The sequence below is a fragment of the Anas acuta genome, chromosome 22 (genome assembly GCF_963932015.1).
Source record: "Anas acuta chromosome 22, bAnaAcu1.1, whole genome shotgun sequence".
Taxonomy (NCBI): domain Eukaryota; kingdom Metazoa; phylum Chordata; class Aves; order Anseriformes; family Anatidae; genus Anas; species Anas acuta.
In genome coordinates this window covers 1,347,513-1,366,157 of record NC_089000.1, presented here as the reverse complement: position 1 = coordinate 1,366,157, position 18,645 = coordinate 1,347,513, and positions in this window count along the sequence as shown.

Sequence of the window (18,645 nt, the reverse complement as noted above, 5' to 3'; positions counted from 1 at the left end):
TTAACAGAGATTTTTTTTTTTCATTTCCCCAGGCTGGCTCCGACTCGTGTCACCGCCTCAGTGACACCGACGTAAATAGGAGCACGATGCTCGCCTTGTTCAACAGAAGGAAACAAATAGGTCAGGCTGTAAAACAAGGGCAGCCTTGCTCTTGGGCATGAGGATGTGCTCCTGTTCCTGCTCAGGAGAGCGGCTTCATTTCTGGGCAGCTGTAATTCAGCAAGTGGAGCAGCAGAGAGGGGACAATGGCCAGATCCAGCAGCAATTTATGTATTTAGTCCTTGCTAATTGCAGCAGCGGCATTAGCATCACCACAGAGGTGCTTAAGTGCTTTGCTGGATCACTTTATGAGTTCAATGAGTGAAATTTTCAGCATTTATGTGCCTTTTGGGAAGGCACTTTATTTTTTTTCCTTTCCTCTTGTCTGCGTAATGGGAACATTACAGATGGGGCAAATCCAGGAGCAACTTCAAGCATGTCATTCACCAGGAAAGCCCTTGCAGTAAATACATTCAGGGCAGGGGGTAAGCCCAGCAGCAAGGGCAGTTCTGAGCAAGGCACCAAATTAGCCAAAACCAGGCTGGTTTGGGGGCTGCAACACCCCCAAGCTACTGAATATTCCCCCAAAAAAAGTGCTTATTTCATCTGCAGCAGCATCTCATCCCGTCGACAGTTGCACTGCTACATCTCAGGGGATTATAGTCTTAAAGAGAAAGAAATCTCATTTTGTTGCTGCTTGCAGCTTTTATTTTTCACTCCTGGACCCTGTTGCAAATTTATTCAGAAAAGGGAAAAAAAATAAAATAAAATACAGCAGAGGTGCTTTTCCCAAAGAGAAACTTTAACTGAGGCCAGGAGCCTTGGGGTCATTTGAGGCTGCACAAAACAGCAGAAGTTGATGGTGGAGTGGGGTGGGAAGAGCCAGAGCATCACGATATGGGATGGAAATTGCAAACCCCGGGTGCCCACAAAGGGTTAAGCAACCTCCGCTGCCCTACATGAGCCACGGAAGGGAGAAAAATAAAATAAAATAAAGCCATTACATCCCATCCACGCCCAGCCAGCCCATCGGGTAAATGGGGGAAAATTGCAAGAAGGCACGTAATGACGGCGAGTTATTTCCAAGCGATGATGGAGGATAACTGTCATTATGGCCAAGAGCGGGGAAGGTCAAATGGGTTTATCCCAGTGCATGCGTGTGCTGTGCAAGGAGGTACAGCAAAGGCAGATTTCCCCCTGAACAACGCAAGCAGGACATAAATTGGGGTTTTAATTGAGTTAGTGCGTGTAACAGGAAGCAAAGCCTCTGCAAGGGCGCAGGAGCCAGTGCAAAGCAGGGGCCAGGGGGTGCAATGTGGTCGTGCTTCTGCACCGGGAAATTGGTTTTGTGGGGAGTTTTGAGCCTCCCCAAATACCCCCAGGGCATTCTGGTGAAGAGCAGTTGTCCAAAGCAAGGCTGGTCTGGGAAAATCATAGCCTATGTTACATGTGGGGTCAAACTGCCCAAATTAGGGGTGTTTGGGGATACAAACGTGTCCCCATGGACTGCTGCTCTCCTCCTGCTTCTGCTCTCTTCACTTCTGCTCACGCCCTGCCTCCAGCAGCTCAGTTAAAATCATTTACTAAAAAAATCCCCTTTCCTATGAAACTCAGCAGAGATACCTGCTTCTAATGTTTTCTTGGTGAAAGAGCTGAAAAAAAGGCACCCTTGTCCAAGTCCACACCAGCAGGACACTGGGATGACATGGGAATATGACTGGGATGAGCAGGGAAAGAGCCAAGACAAGAAATCTGGGAGCACCGAACCCATCCTAGCTCCTGCCAGTGACATGTTATTCAACTCCCATTAGGGACACTAATTTTTATGGTGGAGCAGACTCATCTCCCTGCTATAGGAATAATTTAATTAACTTGGAGAAATGTAATTAATTCTAATTGTTCGCGATAATTCATTGTTTAATATGATATTAATAATTATTAAAAAAATCCTAATGCCCAGTAACTGTCCTATAATGTGGTAATTAAACTCTCATATAAGAAGTTCTTAATTTAAAGCGTTTGGAAATTGTTTCTGGTCTCCAGAGCCCGAATCGGCGACCCAGGAAGAGGCAAGAGGGGAGGTGGAGCTGCAACCCCAAACCCAAAATCCATCTGCAGGCTTTCATTGGGGTGGAGATGCTGTTTTCCTTGGGTTTTACCCTCCTGAAATCACCTGCAGGGGTCCATCTCTGCTCTCCATTTGTGGGGTGCACCCTGAGGACGCTGTATTGCCCTCCCCTTCCATCCCCACCCAGCGCCCTGTGCACCAGGTCTGGCTACCCAAAATATGTGGGGAAAAAGGAGGAAAAAAGGCAAAAAGATCCAGGTGCATTGTAGGGATGCAAATCCTGCTTTGGGGTTTTCTCCTCTTGCAAAGCATCAGGGTGGAGACATAACAAGCTCAGAGCATCACCACGGTGGGGACAGGTCTGGACCTGATGGAGAAGCAGGAGGACAGAGTTTTCTGCAGCCACACTGAACGTTTTAGGGCAAAAGAATTCATTTCTCTTGGCTGTGTCCTCTGTAACTGTCCTAAGTACTTAAATATACAATTTCCATCAAGGAATTACATGCTGCTGGCAGCATTTTAAAGAAGAGAAAGGACCCCCCACAGGACTGTTTGCTTTCCTTGAGTGGCATCATCTTCAGCGAAGGATCTGTCCTCTAATTGCACCATCTGTGCTTTGGGAGGATGTGATTCCATCCCTTGTTTTGCTAATTTTTTTTTCCTCCCCTCTCCTCTCCTTCTCTTTTTTCCTTCCCTGGAGAAATTGCAGGGGAGTTTTATTTTTTTCCTCTTTTTTTCTCCCCCAGCCCAAGCCTTCCCTGAACCTGGCACTGCAAGAGCACTGAAGCCTCCCACTGAAGGCTGAACGTCCTTTCTGTGTCTCACCCCTGTGGTCTGAGATCGAGGATGCTGCCAAGCACTCCATGCTCTGCTCAGTTTACTACATGCCTGTGCACTGGTACAACACAATACGGGTTATTTCCACCTGCATTTTGCTAAATGCAAAAGCAATTGCCAGCCTGGGGTGCAAAAATCGCTTCCTGACCCCATCAGGGTGCAGCCCATGCTGGGGTAGGCTGGGAAGCCACCAGCTCACCTAAATCCAGGACTTGAACATTCAGGCCCGCTAGCCACAAGGCTCGGTGCTCCCAATTTGGGGCAGTTTTGCAGGAAATGGGTAATGGAGCGTGCTGGTGGCAAAGCAGCACCCAACTGGGTGCAGGATCCCATTGCACCGTGCATGTCCCCAGGTGCATCCCCACAGTGCACGCAGGATGGCACAGCAGGAAGACCTTGGCCATTAAACAAGCAAGAACACAGTGGGGCCAAGCCACAGTGCCAAAATTGGGTTAAAAGCGGCAGATTTGGGGAAGGGGGTTGCACCTGATTCTGGCTGGAAGCACATTTGCTTGCAGAGCGCTCGTGCAGTCAGTCCCCTGATGAGTTACAGTCACACCATCAATGCCAGCACTATTAACTGCTGCTGCAGACTGTTCAAACAAGAGCAGAGATGCTAATGGGGATGAATTTTCAAGCCTGGAGCAAGATGTATCAGCCTTTCCCAGTGCTTAAATAAACAAGTGGGTGACCTGGCCCCAGCTGCTGACAGTAACAGCAAAAAGAGAAGCATTTCTTCCATGCAGTTCAATTCATTTTGTGCACCTCATAAAATCACCAGGGTTTCCTCTGTTTTGCTCTAAAGGCTGAACATTGCTTTGTAAAAGCTCCAGGTAGGAGTGAAAGTATCGCTCCACACACCATAAATCCCTGCTCCACTCCCCACCCAGGGGAAGCCTGGCCGCACAAGGCAGGAGGCGAGAAGAGGAAAAGCGAAGCCTTAAGGAGATGATAACCTGGTGATTTGAAGAGGGGGGAATCAGGAGGCTTTGCTGTACTCACCGCTCCCCAAACCAACAATTATGTCCTTGCTGGAAATGACAAAAACCATCCCTCCATCTTCCTGTACCAGGTGGCAAAACTGCATTTCCAACACAGCCCTTGCACAGGGTAGGGGTAGGGTCCCCAAAGCCCCCTTTTTTTTAACCATTAGGGCATTGATCTCCACCTATCCCTTGCAAAAAAAAAAAAAAAAAAAAAAAAAAAAACATCTTTGTTGCTCTCTCGGGGGGCAAAGACGCACGTCTCGAGTCGCAGTGCGAGCGCAAAGCCTTTGCTAAAAATACCTCGGCGGAGCCGAGCTCGCCACCGCCCGCTTTGATGAGGCAGGAGACAGCAGCTCCCTGCGCCATCGGGAGCCATCATTAGCAGCTTGCATCTGCCTGGCTGGCAGCAAACGGCTCCTTTTCCACGCGGACGTGTAAAAAAATAAAAAATAAAATAAAAAATAAAAACTGCTTCAGTTGTTTTATTTGCCAGCCCAGCAGCTCTTGCAGCAGCCTGGGATTTGCTGCACGACACCTGTTTGCTCCCTTCCCACCTCCTTCACAGGTGGGTTTTTCAGTGCTTGGGTTAAAAAGGATGTGCGGGAAAGGAGAGAGCTGCCCTGATGCTGGGGATGGAGCTAAAAGGGAGGGAAGGAACTGGAAACAAGGCCCTCGGGCCAAATGTGGTGGAGCACAAGGTTTAGGAGGCTCCGGGATGCCAGCCAGGTCTCATTGCTGGGTGCATGGAGGGACAGCACCAGGTCCGATGGACTTGCACCCTCCCTTTCTGCCGTGTTTGCCCATAGCCCAACATCTTCCCCATGCACGTTTTTCACTCCAAATCACTCTCAACCCCATAAAACCCTACAGAGCCACAAGAGCTGGGACTCCAACAAGCCTCCAAATTAATTAACGGGGTTTGTTTTGCTTTGGGAACGGGAGGACGGAGTGGAGAGCCCAGCTGTTGGCCAGGCACCAGGTTTCCAAAGGGGACGTGGAGCCTTAATTACTCCTTTCCCTTAACCTCGTTGCACCTTGAGGTATTTTAACATCACTTTTGCTGGCACTGGGGATTGATCGATTGTCCCTCCCTTGGCATGCAGACGGCCTGATTAATGTAAAACTAACCAGTCGCTCCCAACTCTGGGGAATTAATCACTTAAATGTGGGAATTACTCAATAAACCGTTCAAACACGCAATAAACCAAGCCATTAAAAATTAATCGCTTGACATCCCTGCCATGTAAACAGAGCTAATAAGATTCGGGCAGGGAGCGGAGAAGGGGAAAGCGTCCCGCCAGCGCCCTGGGAGCAGACAGGGTGGCTGTGGAAAAAGCAGCCACGGCTCAGCTCCTGCCTTTTCTCTTGGATGCCCTCCAGCTTTGCAAGCTCTACCTGCGAGGAACCGGCGCCATCTCACATCGGCGGGAGCTGTGTTTAATTAGCGAGGCACAGTCGGGGAGATGAGCCGTGCTGTGCTGGAGCAAGGGCTCATCTCCCAGCCCATCTCCTCGCAGCAGCAGTCCCGCCAGCTTGCCATGCCTGCACGCATTGCCCAGCTCTTGCTCTTTTGTCCCCCTGCCTTGCACGTTCCTGTTTTTTTTTTTTTTTTTTTTTTTCCTTTTTTTGTTTTGTTTTGTTGTTTTTTCCCCCCAGGTAATGGCATTGAGAATGGCATTTTCTTCCAGCTACTTCTGCAGGCTCAACCTAGGCAAGGACTGGCAGCTCCACGCTGGTGAACCGGCTTCATCTCCCCCAGGAGAACGGAAAGGGGGTTTATTTTAAATCCCTTTCCTCCCATAATACATCTGACACTAATCAGGGTTCCAACCCCATGGGAATCAATGATTAATGATGTTAAATATAGCAGGAGATTGCGAGGGTAAAATTAGGCACCATGCATAAAACATCACAGCTCCTTGTTAGATAGTCAAATTAGACTAATGGTTTGATGTTCACATGGGCTCTGGCCCTGTAATTACGGACGGACTGGCTAACCTCCTCCCCAGCTGTATGCAGCTTTGATGCTGGCAACAAGAGGAGAAATGTCCCGGGCTCGAGCCCTGACGAGAAGCCAGCAATCACCACTGCCATCAGTGCCCTGAGGTGTGCAAGGACAGGATGGAAAGCAGGGCTCCTCTGCACTGCCAGCACCAAGGTTCGGAGGGGACAAATGTGGCCCTGCAGCACAGTGAGGAATTTGGGAACAGCACCGCTATGGGGCGGCTTCTCCACCCCTCCAGCATCCCTCCGGCAGCACGGCAATTTACAAAATTGCCTCACTTCTCCATCTACCAGCCGCACAGGTTTGCGCCACCGTCGCCCCCAAAGCACCAGCCCCAATTACCCCCTGAGCGCTAATTAGACTGCAGACAGAACTATTAAGGAGCACAAAGACAAAGAGAGAGGGGGCAGGAAAGCAAAGCAGTCAAAATACATAACCAGTTCCTCCAAAAGCATCGCGCAGAGCACATATCTGGTTGTAATTAATCTCATTATCTGGGAAAGAAAGAGACGTGGAGTGGTTGCGTGCCTTGAAAGGGTTGTCAAAATTCGAGGGCGGGAGGGATAAGCCTTCGGGAGAGTTTAAGCTCGGGTAGCCACCAGCCTTAAAGCCAGTTTAAAGGCAGATCAGAGTGACAGGGAAATAAAGATGGGAGTAAACTGGCCCGGAGGAAGCAATTTAAATAACATTTGCTTAAGGAACGAGACAAAAATAGCCCGGGAAGGACGAAGCAGCTGCCTGTCATGAAAACACACTGCCCTGCCACAGTGTCTACCCACCAAAACCAATGTTATGCCAAAAAAAAACCCTTATAAACCATGAAACAGCCATAGGGCAGCCATAGGGTAACAGGAGGTGCTGGATGCAGCTTCACTCTTGGGCACTGGTGCTCTGCAAGACTTCAATTTTCCTTCCCAACAACACATTTTGGGGAGGGGGAAGGGGGAAAAAAACACTCTCAAAGGTGATGCCCCTCACCCATGCTGTGCAGCAGAATTGTTGCAAGGTGAAGGTGGGTGAATCCCAAATCCGTGGGCACCCTGGCCCCAGAAAGGCTTTGGATGGGAAGAACGGCTTGCCCGGCATCACCACCACACCAGGGACCATCAGGACAGCTTTTGGGGGGGCTCCCATTGCGTGCACAGCCCACGTCCCCCACCTTGGGGTGCAAAAGCTCTCAGCAAGTTGCAGCTGTCTGTTCCGTGCCACTGCAGAGATTGTCAATTGTTTGGAGAAGAACAGATTACAGCCTGTCAGGGAACCTGAAACCGAGCCAGGCAGGGAGCGTTGCTGTGTTAAGCCCCCGAAAACCAGTCAGCAGATCAAAAATAATAATAAAATGCTTTCCCTCCATCGGCTGCAGACGTGGGGATACATTTACAGTTGGAAATGTCCCATGCCCCACGCAGGAAGCTATAGGGGAGCCAGGCTGAGGTATCGCCCCCAGCCCCACAGGCTGAGATTTTGGGGCTGTTCACTATGCTTTGGGCCGGCTGGCAGCATGGGGCAGACCTCCCTCATCGAAATAACCCCCTAGCTTGGCAGCAGGGCTGGAGGGGGAAGGTTAGCCAGCACATCAAATCACTCCAACACTGTTTGGGGCCATCGAGCCTCCCCCCCACCAAGGTAACCAAACCAACCAAAATCCTTTTTTTTTTTTTTTGGATTCTGGAACAAAATTAATAGAAAGCAGGAAGAAATAGGAGGGATTCAGCCCAGATCTGCTTTGCCCCCACATCACAGCGATGCTGGCATGGGCAGCGCATCACCACCAGCAAGAGCAAAGGACCTGGCTGCTTATGAGCAAGGATTCCCCCCCAGCAGGCTGGGGGCAGGATTTCACCTCTCAAGCTCCAGAATCCTTGCTGAGGAGGTGCCTGCACCCAGCTCAGACCCTGCACCCCCAGCTCCTCATCCCCATCCCCCCCAGGGGAGTTTATTTTTCCCACCACTCTCAAGCATTCCCGCAGCTCTGGCCGGGGTGCAGAGGCACTTGCTGCCCGTATCCAAACCTGGCCAGCACAGCCCTTGGCACAGAGCAGGGCTTGGGGGAATGCCTCCCCCCAGCACCCCCAAAATAGCTGCGTGCACATCTGTAAGCAGTTTATCAGGGATAAAAATCACAAAAGCATCGCCATCAGCCCCCTGTTCCCCCAGATCTCCATCCCTCGGGGGTGACCCAGCTTTGCTCGTGGCTCTGCGTCCCGGTGGGGTGCAGCTCTGCAAGGGTTTGGGGTCCAGAGCCAGCAGACCCCACAAGCCCCCCTGAGCTTTGCTGCAGATGACAACAGCTTTGCCGAGGAGGGTTGGGAAGGATGCGGCCACTTGACAGATTCGGGTTTGTCAGAGGGGGGTTTCAGGCTAACAACCTGAAAATTGTTCGTTTTGACAAGGACTTCAAAAAGCTCCGGCACAAAGAGCGTTTAAGCCTTGTTTCCATGAGAGGCTGCTGCAAGAGCACTTTTTCCCTTGCCGCCCTCAATCCTATTAGGACGGCTCGCATCCAGCGCGCTGCCCTGAGCTGGCAGCAGGGACCTGACCACAAACCACATCCTGGTGTGTGTCTCTCTCCCCGTGCCATGCGCCGCTGTCCCCATCCCATCCAGCACACCCTCCCCGACCTCGAGCATCCCCCTCCTTGTTCCCTGCAGCCCCCCAGGCTTTGCAGCCCTCCTCAGCACTGCGGTGCAGAAGCAAACCCGCTGCTGCACCATGGTCCTGAGCTGCCAGGAACGGCCACATCCAGCCCGAGGAGGAGCAGCAACCAACTGCCTCTTATTAAGAGTCCAATAATGTCCAGGAGATTGCAGCTTTGATAAGCACTCTGCTGTGCGGCTGGGGTCAACTGCATTAGGAAAATGTAATTAGGCTAATAAATTCTTGACGGCTTTTCCCTCCTCTCCAGGGGTACGAGGAGCTCACCAAGCCTCATTAACTGGGGAAGCTGATGGAGCCGTGTTTTGGGGGTATGGCTGCAAGCTCAGCAAGCTGGGAGTAGACCCTGGGCTCTTCAGACCAGTTCTCCAGCCTTACTGGTCCCAGTCACAATGACCCATGTGGGGTTAATCCTGCGCAAGGTGCTCTAGGTGATCCTGCTCTGCTAGGGGGTTGTCCTAGGTGATCTTCAGAGGTCCCTTCCAACCTCATCCATTCTGTGATTCTGTTAAAGCTACCGGGCACAGGCTGCAAGTCCCCAACACCCTCAGCCATCTCTCCCCCTCTTAGCAAGAGTGCCAGCAGCTTGGGCCACCCAAGCAATAGAGGGGGTCACCTAGAGCCACCCCGAAGGCTCTGCTCCAGCTGGTGCCTCCCTCCACGTCTCCCAGCCCCGTGATGCCAAAGCACAGCAGCTACTTCTCAGCTCACCCAACTTCTCCTCTTGGCAACTTTTGCTGGCACAGCCCTCGCACCAGGAATAGCAACGCGTGCGGAGGTCCAGCTCCCGCAAACAATGTCGCCTGATTAAGACATCTGCCTAATATCCTGCCCCAGGAAGGGGGAACTCCAGCTCCCGTAGCAGTGTCTCACATCCAACGCTCCCTTCCCTGCTCCCTGCATGCCCACCAGCCCTGCCAGCACCGTGGAGGGTGACCAAAAGGTGTTTGCATTGCAGATGCATCCTTCAAAAAAGCAGCCAGAGGCAGGACAGCCCTTGGGCTCCTGCTCAGCATCCCTGCATCACTGCTGAAAAAGCACGAGCTGCATCCAGCCACGCTTCAGCTATGGCACGATTCTCCACCCCCTGCCTGCGAAGGTAACAGAGCAACTGCTTCATAGAGACATCATGAATCAGCCTTTAATATAGTGCACGTTGCATTATTTTTAGCCAGGACACTATTGTATTATGCTAGTGCGCAGGAATCAGACCATGAAATTGGCTGGATGCAGGCTAGGCTTGTTTGTCAGCGTGAACGGGCAAACGAGCAGCTGAGCAGTGCCAGGGTGAAATGTTGAAAGCATTTAAGTGCAATTTTATGGCACCCGATATCAGCGAGCGGGGCGTTGGAAAGGACGCGGCGTGGCTATCACATCACGCGCTAGACAGCAGGTCCTGATAGCCCTGCTCAAGTCAGGGGCGAGGGTTGCCCTAAAATTAACCCGCAGACCCAACACCAGAGCCTGGCGTGGTGCCTACGGCCATCCTGCGCTAAACGGCGGCTCCAGGCAAGGCTGCCGAGCTGAATGCAGGAGGTCAGCCCCTGTCTCAGCAAGCCAGAGCGGGGAAACCTCATTCCAGGCTAACTCACGCCAGAAGGGCCCTCGGGGTGGATTTGCATCCCTTTGGGTTGCAGCCGCTCCTGTCCGCGCCGGCACAATTACCAGTTGCTTGATGCCAACGGTGCTGTGGGGGGCACCCCAAGCCGTGCTGGGGCCATCAGCAATGCTAAAACATGGGGAAATGTCCCCCGTGAGCCCCAGAGAGCATCCCGGAGGCTGCCAGCACCTCCCCTCTACGGCTTCCGAGGAAAGGAATTGGAACCCGAAACGTCGCTGGAGGGCGTGGAGCCAGGAGGAAAAACAAACCCATCCAAGAGAGCTGAAGAGGGCAATCACGGCTCTTCTTGCAGCCCAAATTGTTAGTTTAGCAAATCACCGTTGAACAGCCTGTGTTTTGACATTTCTCAAGTGTTTTGCTTCCTTTCCTCCCAAATCAAGGTGACGGTTTCCAACACCAAGCGTTCGGCCAAGCCCTTGGCTTTGAGAAGCGGCAACGTGGGGCTCCCCAAAATGCCCGGATGGGGACGCCCCCATCACCCCTGCACCTCCATCCCTCCCTCAGAGCCCGTTACGGGGCTGCAAAACCAGAGTGGCCAGAAAGCTGGGGGGACAAACCCCCAGTGCACGTGGTGGGACCTCGTTCCCCCCTCCCCACAACAGCCATCACCCTGTGTGACTGCAGGAGGACCGACCGAAATCAGGGCAGCTGCGGGGTGTTGGCAGCAGTACGGTGTCTCCACAAATTAACGGCGGGCAACAGGAGCGGAGCTGGCAGCCGGGCTCGTGCTGAGGATGCTCCTTCAATGCCGCGTTGACGGCAGAAGTCAACTGGAAGCAGAGGTCAGGTCCGTCCCGCTGCTTCGGGGTTAATCGCTTCGTTAAGGCTCGGGTACCGGGCTTGCTGGCATTGCATTTGGCAGAGGCAATTAGCCGGTATTTATATCACCCGCAGCGGAGCATGCCCTGAAAAAAAGTGGGGGAAAAAAATAAAAAAAAATAAAAAAAAAAAAGCAGGATTTAGTGCCCGGAGCCCTGGTCTTGTGGTGGATCTGCCAGTGCTTACGGAGCTTCACTTGGAAAGGCTGCAGCTGAGCTGATTGAGGCCGACTGAACCTGAACTCAGCCTCAGCTGCCTTCACAGGAGCTTATTTCCACTGCTTTGCTCCTCACTGCCGCTGTATTTGATGTCTCGCACTCACCAGGTCCCTGGGGGCAGAGCCGAGAGGAGAAGCTTGCGAACTAACACAGATTTGGGGAGGTTTTTTATCATCGCTCCCAGGACCGACTGCTCTCTGTGCCTGAGCCACGTCGCAAGGCTTTGATAGCGAAAGCTGCAGCCCGGCGGGCCGCCAGCTTCCCTGCCTGCTCTGGAAGGCAGCGATGCCACGGGGGATAGTTTGCATCAGAAATTCGTCTGCGGCTCGTCGGGGGGAAGCTGAGCCAAAGCGGTTGCTGCCGGCGATGCCTGCGGCTGGCTTTGGTGGCTATCAGCACGAGGAGGGCACGCTCACCCTGTGCAAGCTGCTCCTCACCTTGCTTTATCCCTAACAGCAGGCGCAGAGGCCAGCAAGGACTGCAAAGGTATGGAGGAAAGGTGCATGGTGACCATCTGCAAAACAACTTTTAGCAACACCCACCCAGCCTTTGGTCCAGCTAACGGTGACCCCGTGCCCCTTGCAGCCCCAAATTACCCCTTACAGCCCCAAATTGCCCCTTGCAGCCCCAAATTGCCCCTTACAGCCCCAAATTGCCCCTTGCAGCCCCAAATTACCCCTTACAGCCCCAAATTGCCCCTTGCAGCCCCAAATTGCCCTTTGCAGCCCCACCATCGCCCAATCCTCGCAGCTTCACATAGACCCAGGCACACCCCAGGGATGCGTGTCCATGCACCCTCCTTCACCCACCGGGAGGTAAATTATTGAAAAAAAAATAAATAAGATTGCCATGGAAATGTCAGGGGCATGGTGATGGGAAGCAATGTCAAGAGCTGTTTGAGTGGCACAACCGTGCTAAAGCGACGATAAATCCCGTGCTGGGGATGCTATGAGCAGGGCTGACAGCTCGCAGGGAGATGCGAGGCAGGTAGGCGGATGTTTTCTAAACTTTGCCAGTGGAAGACTCAAGGCTTGTTATCCCTTTTTGCTCTTCCCCATCACTCCTTGCTGGTGTTGCTGCCAGGCGGAGGCATGATGCTCCATCTGGGGGTTAAAACCCCAAATGTCCCCAGATCCCAGCTGGGACTGAGCTCAAAGCACCATTCTCAGCTCCAGCAAGAGCAGTGAACACAGCTGAAGGAAACAAGGCATTTGGGGAAGGACCCTGCTCCTTTGGGAAAGCCAAGCCTGGCTCGAAGGAGAGGGTAAAACTGAGTTTCAAGGCAATCTGAGCACTTTGAGTAGGGCCTGAGGGCGATCTCAGCCGAGCCTCATGCCTAACTGGCAGCCAAAACCATGCAGACCCAGCTCTGAGGCTGCAGTGTGGTTTTGCAAGCACCTGAACCCCCTGTGCACACAGCCTCTCACCTCCACGTTGCAAAAACACCCCCCAAGCCAGCATCCCCCCAAATAACCCACCCCTTAGCTGTCATCCTTGCCATATCCCCAGCTCCGGCTGCACCTCCCTGCCCCACTGCTGCCGCGTCTTTGCCCTTCAGCAATTGGAAAGGTAAAAGAAGAGAGGTGTGGAGCTGGAAATCGCTCTTGTTCACTGCTACAGCTCAAGAAATAAGAAGCACCCTCATCTTTGCAAGCACCCGTGGGGCACGCAGTGGGCGAGCTGCCACCCAGCTCCTTTGCTCTGGAGGCGAGGTGCAGAGGGGCTGTGATGGCTGGAGCTGCCCCAGGCCATGCAGCGGTCACCAAGCCCAGCCCTGCCTCGTACAAACCTGGGATGCAAACCTGGCCCCCGTCTCGTTAAGCATTCAACAGCATTTGGATTATTACCTGCTGTTCGGTTGGGTTTAATCTTTCAAAATTGCCAAGAAAATTCACTTGTAGGAATTAAGAGGGCACGAATATTGCCTGTTAGCTGCAGGAGGCGGCTCCATCCCGCTGCTCTCTATCGGTCCCCCCTGCCGCTTTGTTTAGCTGAAGCTTTTTGTGCAAACACGGCCGTTTTTACCAGCGATGCTCCTGGGCTGACCCCCTGCAGCAGCGCAACCTGGGCACGGCTCGAATGCTGCAGCGCTTGCAATGCAGCCGGCCGCACGGGCTGGGGAAAACCAGCCAGAAGTGCAGCTGCGGCTTGAAACATCCCAGCCCTGTTGTTGCAAGGCAGAAAGCCCCCCTGCAGTACAGCTGGTTGAAGCACGCAGGCACCCACCTGCAACGAGCTTTGCACGTTGGCACCCATCCCTCTGCGTGCAAGCACTGCTCCTCCCTTGACGAGGTTTGGGCAGCCCACCCCAAAACCTCCAGCTGCCCTTTTGGGGCATCCTGCTTTGCCGCCAGGTCGTTTGGAGCAAGCACCAGGTTGAAAAAAAATATTGAAGCAGTAAGGCATAGCTCTGCATCCCATCTCTTTCCAGCAGCAGCCATTTCCCTGCTGATCCCAGCCCTGCCTGCCTTCAAAGAGCAGCAGGAGCAGCGTGGTTAACCCCCTGCTCTGCATGGCCAACCTTGCTAGCCTCAATCAGGGCAGATAAGCAAAAAGGCTGGGGGAAGGACACCAGCTCCTTGACTTCTCTGGAAGGGAAGCAGGTTTAGGGGACAGAGCACAGCACACCAGCAGGTTTGCACGTCTCCGAGCACAGCTGGGCTCCCAAAAATCTGGTGCGTGTGCTGCACCGCCTGCAGTAAAACTGCATCCTGAGGGACACTGAAAGTGCAGCAGCACCCAAGCACCAACCTGAAAACCTCCTGCAGCAATGAACTCAGCCAGGAGAGCCGTTCCCTAGCACAGATTTTCCTGTGGGATGCTGCTCCCAGGGGTTTGGGCAGGCTAATAAGGAAGTCTGTAACCTTATTTAAAAGTCACTTTTGCTCATAATGGAAGGCACTTACCCCCTCGGATACATCATTCGCCTCGCATCGGTTTTATTGCTGGTAATAACTCCCAGAAAGTCCTCAACAGATGGAAATTTTATTTGGCTAATCATTGCCGTCTGAGTTACTGTGGGAAGGTGCTGGCAGAAGTTTGCAGGGGGAGGGGGGTGGGGGGCAAAAATAGGGGTCAGGGATGGGGCTGTGAGCATGGGGCCACCCCAAAGATTTGCAGGGCAGCCCCCGCCACCCCAGGCAGGCAAATCATTGATGCTGCATCTTTCCCAACCTGGCCTAGGAATTTTACATGACTGCAAGTTTTGCAGGAGGTTTTTATTTTGAAGGGGGCATTGTGAAGCCCCCAGTGTCCTCCTGCAGCTGACCCCATGTGTTTGCAGCCATAGTGCATGCAGGACCAGGACCATCTCCAGCCCTGCTGCCCCAGGGGGTGAGCCAAAGCAGGATTGGGCCATGTGGAGGCCAGAGACAAGCAAATATTTGCTCTTCTTGCACCTGGCAATAGCTTGGCACCAGCTCCTCCTTAGCAGGGTTGTCACCGGCTGCCTGATCCCCTCCACAGATAACAGAGCAGCAATTTCTTAACCTATTTTTAAAAGACTGAGGATGAGGAAGAAGAAAGAAAATGCAATTTTATCCTACCCAGGAGGGCCCTGATTCCAACAATCAACAAAAAGCAATTTTTTTATTCCCTCCCCCCAGTTGAACGAGCCTCTCTGAGCCTTTTTCCTGCCTGCATATTACAACTGTTCATTTGTTAGGCATGCATTACAGCCATGGGATGGATATATGTTGATATTCGTAAGAGGAAGGAGCGCTGCATAAACCTCTCTATCACGGCTGTACATGTGTAACCACTCTTCAGCTATCCTTTTTTATATATATACATATAAACAGCTGATTCCCATGTAAACTGCCCCAAATCCCTGCTTTTCACAGGGAGCATGCATGCCAGCATCCCTGCACCAGCAGTGCAAGCCCGGGGCTGCTGCAAAGGGGTTCAAGGCCCCGTGTGGAAGGATTTACCTTCACTTGGGTGAATTCTGGAGAAATTAAGCTGAAATAGGGCATGTGCATAAATATTTAATTAGATGTACCAGCTCCCAACTCAAACACTTCTTGTCCTGATGCAAAGTCCATGAGCATGACAGAGGAAAGGGACTGCCCACGAAACCACCCTGAACCCAAGCTGAAATTAATTGATTGCTATAATTAAGATCTGCTCAATGCCAGCAGATCCCTTGAAATAAAGGGTTGGGGTTACATCCCCCAAAGCAAAAGCACGGGGGCAAATTGGAGCCTGTCCTACCCTGAGAGGAGCCAGGCTCACCTGCCTGCAGATCAAGCAGAACTAAACTCTGACTGCATTCAAGCAGCACTGCTGGACCACAGGGCATGGCTGGGGGGACAGGTGCTGTGCTTGGTCCTCGTTGAAAGAAATAAGATGCTCTGAATTCCCCTTTCATCCTTTCCTTTCTTTTCCCCTTGCCCAGGGTGCCCCCTTGCTAGGGGATTTTGTCAGGGGAGGCATCAATGCCAGCGCTGAGCCTGGGGGATTTAACTGCTTGCTGCAGCAAGGAAATCATTCACAGAGCAGGGCTGCTTTGTCAAGTATTTATTTCAGAGCAAAGCTTGCTTTCATCCTGCTCCGGCAGCCACTTGTTGCGTTTGATGGAATCATTTCCACACCAAAAGCCCTCCGGCCACCTCGCCTCCTCGCTGCCAGCAGCTCGGAACTTAATAACCACGCACCTTCAGAGAGACCCCAAATTCATGGAGGGGAAACTCCGTTCTCCTTCCCCTCTGCAGCAGCACGGGGCCCTTTGCTCGCTCCATCTGCATGCACCGCGCGTGCACACAGCGAGCCGGGTGCTGGAGCAGGCTCCCAGCACGATGCCCCTGGGATGCACGATCTCCTTCCTTTGCAAAGGGCTCGTTGCTCTTGCCTTTCATCAGCAGGCAGCTGGGTGGTGTGGAGGTGTGCAGGGACGCCCAAGCACCTGGGGGATTTTGGAGGGGACCAGGAAGAGAAGGGGGTCCGGTTGCCTGCAGGTGTAAAGAAGCATCAGTGCAAAGCCATCGGGTGAAAGTGAGGGGGGTTGTGGCAAGCTTGCTCTGCGAGCAGTTCACGTGTACGTGTGTATTTAAATGGAGAGGGGCATGAGCTGAATGCTCCTAAATATACAGGCTGGGGGGAGCGGGGAGCATCAGGGCTGCAGCACCCAGCCCTCAGCACCCAGCCCCAGCTCACGCACCCTGCTCTTCTGCAGCAAGTTAATTGCTTCCCTCTTTTAATTGCTCCTTTCAAGGCAGGTTTCTCATCCCTTCCCAAGTCTCAGGCGAGCCCGTCTTCAGAGCAGTCCTGCCTTTGCAGCTCAAAGCAATTTCTCCTTTGCTCCTTCCCCCCTGGGGCTCCCACGCCGCTTGTTATTATTATTAGAGATTTCTATATGTTTTTTTAAAGACTCTCCTCCAAAGCATGTCCCGGGGGCAGAGTTACCTCTGTGCCTTGCCAGGGAGGAAGACGGGGACCCTTTGATGTCCCCAGCCCTTGCCAATGCAAGTGCCCCCCCCCACACGCATTATCCCATCTTGCAGATGAAAGCCTCTTCCTTGAGGAAGGTCACCAAGGAGGGGGGAAGAACCTAGGAGGCTTCAAAACCACTTGATTAAAAGTGATGGAAATGAAATGGCTTCACTTGCATCTCACAGGGAAGAGGAAGGAAGCAAGACAGATTTTCGAGCAGCCCCATCCATTTGCAATCCTACAGCTGGACCACAGACCCCTCCCAGAGGCTGTAGCTCTCAGGGATTTATTACCCACCCCAAAATACTCTTCCAGTAGTCCAGTAGCACAGCCTTGATGGCCAGGGCAGTCACACCAGCAGCAAAATATCCGTGTTTGCTGACCCGATGATGTTACTGCTTGCAAATTGCATTATTTGCACGGTTTGCACGTGCACAGCTGGGACCCCTGGGCAGGAGTTGGGGTGGGGGTGGCACAGCCCCCTAATGCTGCTCAGCTGCAGGGAAGTCCTAAATCAGCAGCAGTGATGGTGCAGGACACGAGCGAGGACCTTCTGTGGGGCACAAATACCACTTGGCCTCATTCAAATGAAAAAAAAGTGAGAAAATGAGAAAATTAGTGCCATTTGGGGGGGGCAGGAAGCCTCTGTGCTGGTTAGGCAGTGCTGGGGGCTGCTCTGTCCCTTCCCAACCCGCCCCCACAGCGTGGGTTTGCAACACTGCTTCCTCTCCCCCCAAAATAAACCCTGGCCACAATTCATCTCCAAGACCTCCCCAGCCCTGTCAAGTTGCATTTACATTGCAAAAGTGCTCATCAACCGTACCCAGGCTGAAACAAGGCCAAGGCTGCTATTTACACAGCCCAGCATCCCAAAAAAAGCATCTGCTGGTGAGCAAAGCAACCCAATTCATCCCTTGCCCCAAATCCTGCAGCTCCAGCATCCTCCTAGCCGTGCAAGGCTCCTTCCCTATGTGCTTGCCCTAAAAGCGAGCCCTGAGGGAGAGCGAGGAGCTTCATTTTGGGGAGCTGGTCATTAATTTCTCATCCCGGCTCCCTAACGACTCGCTAATTGCAAGGGAAGCAGGGTGGTGGCTGAGGAGCCGCAGCTGGGAGGTGAGGAGCTGGCACGGCCCCTCCCTGCCCAGAGGATGCTGTAATTTGGGGAATGGCCACGAGCTGCCAGCGAGGTCACCTGCTGCTGGTGACAGTGGGGCAGGGCTCGTCCCTGTCTGCAGCAGGACACCCTCCCCAAGCCTTCAGCCACGGCTTCCCCCTCCACATCACATCTTTGGGAGATGTCCTGACGTCTCTAGGAGATGCCACGAGGCCATCCCCTGGGAGAGGCAGCAGGGACACCCTGGGGACAGACCAACAGGGAGCCCCCAGGAGATGCCACCAGGACACCCATGGGACACATGAGCACCCCCTAGGAGATACAACCCCAGCACCCTCCCTTGACATTTTCTCTCTGGGGGTCCAAGGTACCCCCCCAAAACTCTCCGCAGCCTCTTCCCAAAGCAGGAGCTCACCCCAAGGGCTGCAGCACATCCCCAGCTGAGCCCCAGTCCCACCAGGGGTCTGGACCCCTGGCATCCCCAAATTCCTCCACCCAGCTCCAGCAGGCAAAAAGCGTGCCTGTGCGTAATTCATCCCCCGACCTTCAGCCAGGAGCTGTAACCAAGAGCGTGACTCCAACATCCCTCATGGGGAAAGCTGCGTGGTGCTGGCCACCATCCAGACCAACGCAGGGGGAGCTTTTAAACCTCTCACAGAGCTTTGGCAGGGCAGCAGTTCGCAAAGCTGTCAGTCTTCATGCTCGTTGCAATGCAGACGGGGGCCAAAGTCCGTCGGTGGCCAGGGTCTGGGCAGGGCTTGGCACAAAGCAAAATGGATGGAGAAGGAGAAAGGTGGGAAGGAATAAATCCAGATGCCTATGGATGGAAAAAGAGCCAAGGATTTAGGTGGCG